Source organism: Cygnus atratus, chromosome 3 (assembly GCF_013377495.2).
Source record: "Cygnus atratus isolate AKBS03 ecotype Queensland, Australia chromosome 3, CAtr_DNAZoo_HiC_assembly, whole genome shotgun sequence".
Lineage (NCBI taxonomy): Eukaryota > Metazoa > Chordata > Aves > Anseriformes > Anatidae > Cygnus > Cygnus atratus.
In genome coordinates, this window is record NC_066364.1 from 82,877,695 (window position 1) to 82,886,771 (window position 9,077).

Sequence of the window (9,077 nt, forward strand, 5' to 3'; positions counted from 1 at the left end):
CACCAAAAAATATAAATTAATACATATATATACGACTGTGCCCTCCTGCCTTGAAACTTTTTTGTACTTTCTAGTCTGTAAGTTAAACGAGTTCATAAGTCTAAATGAGAAGTATCTGAACTGTCCAGTACAGATCACCTCAAAATTGGGATTTTTTTTTCTTTTTTGTGGCCTCAGGTTTATGCAGCTGAAGGAAGCCAACCTCACCTGCGAGGTCCACAAAAAAAGCATTATGATTTACAGCCTTTCCTCACTGAATGTGGAAGTGAATCGATACTTGCAGTTGTGATCTTAGGCCTATACCTGGAGGTGATGCAGGGTAAAGCCGTACCTCAGGGATCTGCAGATATCCCACGATAGTTCTCACTTGGCGCAGAAGGTTGCTGACCGGTTATGTTCATTAATTTTGTATGAGTCACACTGTCACTAAATTGCTGGAACTACAGAAGAGCCTACCAGTGAACAAAAATAAATAAGAACATTTCTTCTCCCTAACTTACCATCTGCCACAACCTTATGATACCTTTAAATTAGTTCAGGTAGTTAAGGCATATTTCTACATTTTAGCCTCAGTTTCCATGAATTTTCCTCAGGAAGAGCAAGTAATTAACTTTCCCCTTCAATATGAGTACTGCTAGTAGATATTTTCTGAATTAATACATAGGGTGAATAGCATAACTACGCAAAGTTGGACCAAACCCAGGACTAACTCTACCAGATGCCACGAGCTGGTGTCTGAGGAGCAGAAGAAGAACAAGGCAAGACACTGCTGCTCAACAGTGCTTTTCCACCCTCCAGGCACTTTCAGCTCAGGGACTACATTTATGTTTGTAGTATCCACTGACAGATTTCTCATCTGTGAAGTTGACCAATCTCCATATAAAACCACAGATTTCTAGCACCAAAATAACCCCTAATATGGGCTCCACAGCTCAAACACCCACCACACAAAAAGTCAGCTTTTTTAGTGTTAGAAAACTGATTCCTGTAAGTTTCTTTTTATGTCCTTAGTTTTTGCAGACATCATTAATACTTATATAACATTTCCACACTGCTTGTGATTTTAGTTGCATTGTTTAGTCATTTCCAACATGTAGCTCTTCCATATTTCATTCTTTCTTGTTGCCCTCTGCTAACGCATCTTTTCTGAGGTGGGGGAAAGAACAGAATGCCTTACAGTATTAAAGGTACCATGAGTGCCTACAATGTCGTAGTCATGTTACTAAAAATTCCTAGTGTTTCTTTTATGCTTTTGATTGATAAGAGCACTGATAAGGCATTGTCTTGGAACCCTCTATCATAAGCCCTAGATTTTGCTTCAGAAAAGTAAAGGCTAGCTCAGAGCCCACCATTTTGTATATGAACTTAGAAACTCTTCCTATGTGAATGAATTTACATTTATTTCCACTGAATGTTACCTGGTGTGCCTACTTAACTAGTTCTAGCAACTGCAAGAAAATTAAACAAGCTAACCACAGTTCTGAAACCTAGATAACTATAAATATAAACATAAAAAACAGCTTGTAGCAGTAACAGTGAAAATGGTGGTGCTGTATTCTCTTAAATCTGAAGTGGTTATTTAGATTTTAAATTCCAAAAGCAGCAATACCCCATCACTGAGATGCTTTGTCCAAGCTAACTGCTCTTTCTAACACTAAAGGGATACATGTTTTCCTGACTGACACTGGCTTCCAAATGGAGCTATTTAATTTGCAGCATCAGGAAAAAAATGTGCCATATATGCATTTCATGTAAAAAATGAGACTTCGCTTATGGAACAGCAAATATTGCTCTTGTACTCAGAGCTTGTGGAATTTTCTCATAACTGCATAAAACCACAATCAGTGGAGTATAAACGTGAAAGCAAAACTTTTACACGTATTCTTTGATTTAAATGCAAATAAAACCACTATTTTTGCCTGGCCTAGATTCCCCAAACTTGTTGAGCTGGAGCATGTGTGAAAAACATTACAAGAGATAAAGCCCAATAATTGTATAGCATAGTGTTTGGGAAATATGCTGTTGACGGGTTACAAATGAAAAAAAATAAATTACAAACCACAAAAGAAATATGAATTCTGACCTACCTATAGCTTGTGTTTTGTTGATAAGATTTGTCTATAGTATTAAACAAGATTTGATATTGTTTTTACTTAGATGTTTAATCAGTTGGAAATAAGTAGATTTGCTGAGGATTATGGGAGTTTGCATGAATCACATACTTAGTATTTTCACATTTTAGCTTTCATCCCTACTTCTTTGCAATAAATTCACAATACATTTGGTCCAGATATATCTACTTTATTGCACATTTTTCATTATTGTTTTTTCAGCTGTCATGGTATTTGTTCTCATGAGAGTTTCAACATGGGCTATCTGTTCTGTACAGCTTCAATACAAGATTCAACTTATGATTAAGTCAACAAAGACAATGAAATTAGGGCTGATTCCTGCTTGAGCAATGCATCGTGGATATTTCCGAAGCAGATATGGGATACTTGACTGCAGCTGACAGTAGATTATCAGCTAGAATTTGAATAACAGGCAGTGAAGGGAAAAACTATTGTTGTATCTTGCAGAATTTGTGGGGCAAGATGTAGATAGACTGCAGAAATGTAGGGATGTGTCTCATGATCTGTTAGCATCAGGACTGGGTTCATTTAGGTCTCAGTTTTCATGAAGGTATCTGCCCATCGAGAGGACTGCTGTTTGCTTATTCTACAGCCTACTCACCCTCATTGCAATACTTGGAGAATCCATCAAAAGACAGTCCTTTTGGTTCTTGCTGTTGTGAATATAAACTCAACCCCTGCACCACAAATAAGCCTATATGTTGGTTTACTAATACTTAGTCACTGTGCAACTAAACATGAAAACTGTTGGCTGTGTCTTACTAATCCTTATTCTTCTGATGTGGATTTTACACGACTTGTCAATTAACATAAAATTCATTCACTTTTCCGTACACAGCTGAACTCTAACACAAGACTCAACTCATAACATAGTCCTCAGATTTGTTTTGTGTCTTACCATGATATTGATAAGGAATTTACCCATTCTGTTAATGCTCCTAAATGTAGCCATCTAGGTCTTGCTGAAACATGCAATGTGGAAGAAAATGCAACAGTTAGCACAAAGCTCAGTCAAAATCCTTCCCTTAACCAAAACGTACCTGTGGTAGGGTATTGGTACATCGCTGGCAACCTAGCTCAGTGGACCATGAAGAAACCCAAAACAATTCTTCTCAGTTGTGTAAATCCCAACCCTGGCTCTACAAGTACCATATACAATGGTACTATTCTCAGTACCATACCAAGCATAATTTTGTCCCAGAGGATCTGGTGGGTTCTCCAGTCTAACTTTTATTTTATCTTGGCTTGTGGCAAGTGTTATGTCAGAACAGATGGCTTTTGCCAATGCAAAAGCACCGGTCCTCTTTTTTTTTTTTTTTGTATGTGTCTTGCAGGATTTCATAACTAGCCTTAACCTTATCCTCAGAATTGAGGCATAAGGAAAGGAAACAATTGTCTTGCTGACTTCAGCAACTTTATGTCTTACAGTGTTCAGTTAGAATCATAATTCTTCAGTACCCACTGTTCTAAACCCCAGCCCTTAGCCTTGTACATAACCTACTCTTACATATATCTGTCTTGTCTAGACACAGAATTACTGCTGGAGAACCAATATTGTTTCATGAGCACTTTCTGGCTTAGCTGGAGCAGTTGCAGCTGTAAGAACAACAAATGGGAGCTACAACTCAAATGCATAGGGCTGCTTAACCAGCACAGAGAAAGATCAACTATATTATTAGTGGGTATAGTGACTGTACATACTAGGATCCTAGGTTACTGACTGCAACCTCTACAGCTTGAGGGAGAAAGCCAGTGGCAGGAATTGCAAGCATGCCTAATTGAGAGCATAGACACAACTTGTAGTGGTCAGGGTACCACAGATGCACAGATTTTGAAATAAAGCTGTTGCCCACTGTGTTTAAGAAACATGATGTTATGCAAGTAAACAGGATTAGACCTTATTCTAGGGCTATTTTCATTCTAATGGAACAACTGAAGTCAATAGGTTTAAATCATATGCTAAAAGCAGGTACCATATACAAGTATTTTCCTGATTTATGATTTATGGCTTTTAAATGAGAAGCCAGATTAGTCAGAGAACTGAAAGAACTGAGGAAAAAAGAAAATTAGTGACTGCCTGCATGCCTCCATTTCTCATCCATCAATAGCAGCTCTGAAATTTGTGTCCTAGATATGATAAACATTATACCCAGTTTTATGCACATTAGTCATACTGAAGACAACGGAATTTTGTTTGAGTGGCTCCTGTACTATTTAAGAGACCAGTGTGTAAAAATGACTGTCAGGGAAAGTGACATCCCCAAAGTCATGGAAAGCCATTTATTTTCATACTTCTGTTTCTTCCCCAGCAAAGAAAGGGAAAATACACAAGGCAGATTAGAATTTCGCTCAGGAAAATGGGCTTTCCTGTCTTAGCAATGAATTAGATGAAATAATTACGGCAAGTTCCATGCTGCTAATGCAGATATTCCAAAGCAAAAGATATTATCGTGTCCTTGATGTCAGGTTGAAAATAACTAGTATAAGATTTGAGTGAACACAAATGCATTTCTCTCAATAATGGTTTTCCAAATGATTAACACAGAGACTTTGATTCTACGGGGACCTGTATTTTTTTTTTTCCTTTATGGGAACAAGCAGATCATAGAATCACAGAATATGAAGTGAATCTACTTAAATGAGATGCACTATTTGCTTAGAACTTCCCCTTGTTTGATAGGAGACAATGTAATGATCATAAAGAGTTTGAAATCAAATGAATGTGGAGATATATTTTAACGGGATACATACTAGAAGGAACAAGATTAGAAAATAAAGAGATCATGGTTTTCCTATCAGTGAGTAGTTATATAATTAATATAAAACAGTTTATCAGCGCCAGACAGAAAAAAATTCTGTCCACTGTATCTAAACATCTTGCAAAGTAACAAACAACTGATTGGTTCTGTTTATACTAGTCTTCCATCAGCAGAATAAGTGACTTAAATTAGGTTTCTGTTATTGCAGAACTGAAAGAATGAAGAAACAGTCTGTCTAGATATAGAATATTGAATCTGACAAAAAAAATCAGATGTGCATGCTGGGAGAGCTTAATAAGTCACACAGCTTATGAATCTAGAAGATTGTCTTCAAAAGTTGTGCTTAGTTAAAATATGTTCCATCAAAGTGATAATGAAGATGTCACAACTAATCAGGAAAGAATAAAAATGCTTCGCAGGACAACACAGAACAATTACATCCTAAGCAAAGTGGATTCAGTGAGTTAAACTGCATATGGGACTTAAAAATAAAAATTAAAAAAAAATCCCAATCCTGCAGAAAAATTTCCATTATTAAGTTAAAAGAAAGAATAATGGACTTTGTCTCAGCTGTGCAAATGGAATTCTGCAGAACTTGTGCTTTTGACTCAAAGCAACATCCATTGGGATCAGAGTGAAAAAAAACCAATCTCTTCCAGTTTTTCACCTATATTGAGAGGCACATGCATCCAGAAGATAGAGAACAAAACAGGGAGGTTGCAGACCTGAATTCAATTCAAAGCTTTCACACAAATCTTCTGTATGAGTTTGGACAACTCACACCACCTGCCTTTTATTCCCCATGAACATTTTTTCCTGCTATATGCAGTTAGATTGCAGTCCCTGTGAGACAAAGGTTTTTACTCTGTGTTTGTACAGCACATAGTGCAACAATGTCAGGACTTAAAGTCTTTGGGTATGATAAATAAATATAGGTGTGTTCAGAGAAAAGAAAAAGAGAGATAAAAATGAGATTTTATAATGAAAATATAACAAAGAAAATGAACTGTTTGGATATGATACTATCCACGTGTTAAATGTAACCGTGAGCAGATGCACAAAGCATAGTTTTTATTATTGCTACTGACACCTCTATGAAGCTCTTAGAGTGCAAGTTTAAGACTTCTGTAAGTCAAGTTCTGCTTTGCAATACATAACTGAATTTGTTGTAGCAATTACTCATAATGGAACAGTCACAATTTTCCCTTTGATAATTGTATGTTACAAGGTTTGAAAGAGATCTGAATAATAATGCACCTAATTGTCCTTTCACAAGTGAAAGTTCCCAGTCAAGTTGGTAGAGTTATATGAGGGAAAGCTGAAAACTCAGGCCAACTGAGATACAACAGTTCCACCAGTTATTTATTAGCTGCTATTCCTCCTCTCGCACTTGCCTAGTTTATTACTGTGTCCTTCTTAAAACAGTGGAAAGATCACTCCTTACGCAGCACAAGAAAGGCAATAACTTTCTTGAAGACAACTTCATTGCTTCTGAGGAATAAAATTCCTAGTCTCGTTTTTCATCATTGTTAGTTGATCCCTTGGATTTTCTTGTCACTAGTTATCAAGCACTTGGAGAGAAGAAGGTGGCCTTCAGTGTGCGTGTGTTTTTTTTTTTCCCCCTTGGAGAGGAAGACTATGGAAGGAACAATAGATCTGAAGCGTTTGTGGTAAGCTGTGTTGCTGAAGAGTGCCATGCTGCAATAACTGGATTTTCCTGAGTATTTAAGGTTACTTGCACATTTAAAATGCCTCATTATACCTCAGGAGGTGTAACAAAGACATGAGTAACTGAAGCCAGGTCATTACTTCACAGAGTAAGAAAAGTCTCCTAGCCCACAGGAATTCCCAGGAAGTGTTAGTCACCGGTGCTGAGGATTTTGGATGATTACAGGGACTCTCATAAATCAAAGATAAAGTTGTTCAAGAGTGGGTGTAAGCCTTTAATCAGAGGAGACTGCACTGTGACTTCTCCAAGATGGATTCCTACAAGCTTCATCATCACCTCTTATCTGCTCAGATTTACAGTAAGGTAATTATTCTAAAAAGGCAGACCTATTCTATAAAGGCTCAAGCACAGAGCCATGCCAGTAATAGCAGCATGTATTTATGTTTAAAACAGGAAGCATAACGATGAAACATTTGCTAATTGACGATGTTCAAGATCACGTCACCTACTTCATCTTCAGTCTAGCAGAGGGTCACTAAAGTGATTAAGGAACTGGAACATCTCATATATGAGGAAAGGCTGAGAGAACTGGAACAGTTCAGCCTAGGGAAGAGCAGGCTCAGGGGCATCTCATCAATATGTACAAATACCTGAAGAGAGGGCATAAAGAGGACGGAGGCATGCTCTTTACAGTGGTGCCCAGTGGCAGGAGAAGAGGCAATGAGCACCAATTTGCAGCTTCAGTCTGAACACTGACCACCAGGAAGCATTTCTTTACTGTGCAGATGACTAAGCACTGGCACAGGCTGCCCAGAGAGGTTGTGGGGTCTCCCTCCTTGGAGATCTTCAAAAGGCATCTGAACATGGTCCAGGGCAATCTGCTCTAGGTGGCCGTGCTTGAGCAGGAAAATTGGAGCAGATGGCCTCCAGAGGTCGCTTCCAACCTCAGTCATGCTGTGATTCTGTGGGAACTCAGAATCACTAATACTGATGTTTGGTAATTCTTGGAACGTTGGCAAAGTTCCAGATGATGGAAAAAAATGTATGCTGTGACAATATTAAAAACACTAATTAGAGACCATCCGTCTGACATCAGTCTTGCCCGAGAGACTAGAATGGCTGGAAAAGACTGTCAGTGAGGAATTAGAGATGGCAATTAAAGCTAAGCAGCATGGCTGCAAACCGTGGATGTTTTCACTAATTTGATTGTTTAATAACATTATAATTTGGGGTGTAAACGCACCCTGTCAAAAAAAGGTGAAGCTGTTGATGTAATAAATTACTTTGTGACATTATTATCAAAAAAACTTTGATGGAATTAAATTACATATAAAAAATGAATACCTGATAAATCTTCACATTTAAGCCAGAATAAAGCAGTTACATTTAAAACAAATTTCTTCAGGTTTTCCTCCCTCGCTCTGAAGACTTTTTATCCAGACCCTAAAAGATATAAAACCACTAATAAGATTTACAGATGAGGTTGGAGAGCTTGAAAGTAATTAAAACAACAGATTACTGAAAGAAGCCAAAGCACATTAGTGGGCAAACTGTCCACAAATGGGAAAAAAAAAAAAAAAATATATATATATAAATCAAATGAAGGGCCCATATTCACTTAAAAAAAAGTAGGATATTCTGTTTATGGGACTATATATTGGGAAGTATACATCTAAATAAGACTATGTCCTGCACTGTGCTGTCTGCTCACTCTGAGCACACTCCTTGGGAAGCTGGTGAAGCCATGACCAAGAGCAGTATGGAAATGAAGCATGTAAATTTTGGAACTCAAACTGCATGGTTTAAAACAATACAACTGTTCATGTTCATGCTAATGCTGCTGCAGTCATGTGCCTAAACCACAGCAAAGGTTAAAATTCTGCAAACAAATTACAGAATATGTAGAGAAAATAAATTACAAGGTTGATTAAGACACGGAAAATATTTTTTACAATGGAAGACTTTTGGCTGTTTCCATAAATAAATAAAATTAATTTATTTAAAGCTAATCTCTCTCTGCATTACATGGCAGTGAAAATGTCTTCATATCTCTGAGATAACACTATCTTCAATCCAATAAAGTCTAGTAAAGTCTTATTATAATTGAATGCTGGAACACTTTTAAGAATAGCATCAATTATGTGCAACTATGTTTTGTATTTCTCTAATTCCAGACCACCTTTCCAAGAAAAAAAACATTAGAGGTCTTCTTAAGACCTCCCAGCAGTAGATGACTGATACTGTAAAAGAACTTTGTGCAGCCAAATCATAATATGTGCAAATAGCTTTTTCAGTTACCTCAGTGAGCCCTGTTGGCTTATCATATTAATTCAATGCACATATTTGAAACTATATGCTTTGAATTATATTTTTTTCCCTTCAGAATGAAAATATTACTAATTATACAATGGAAGTCCTGACATTTAACCTTTCTAAATTGTTCATAACTTTGAACTTCACCAACATCTCATGAATTTGTCTAAAACTGCTGCTTATCTTGATTTTCTGTGTTTCTTT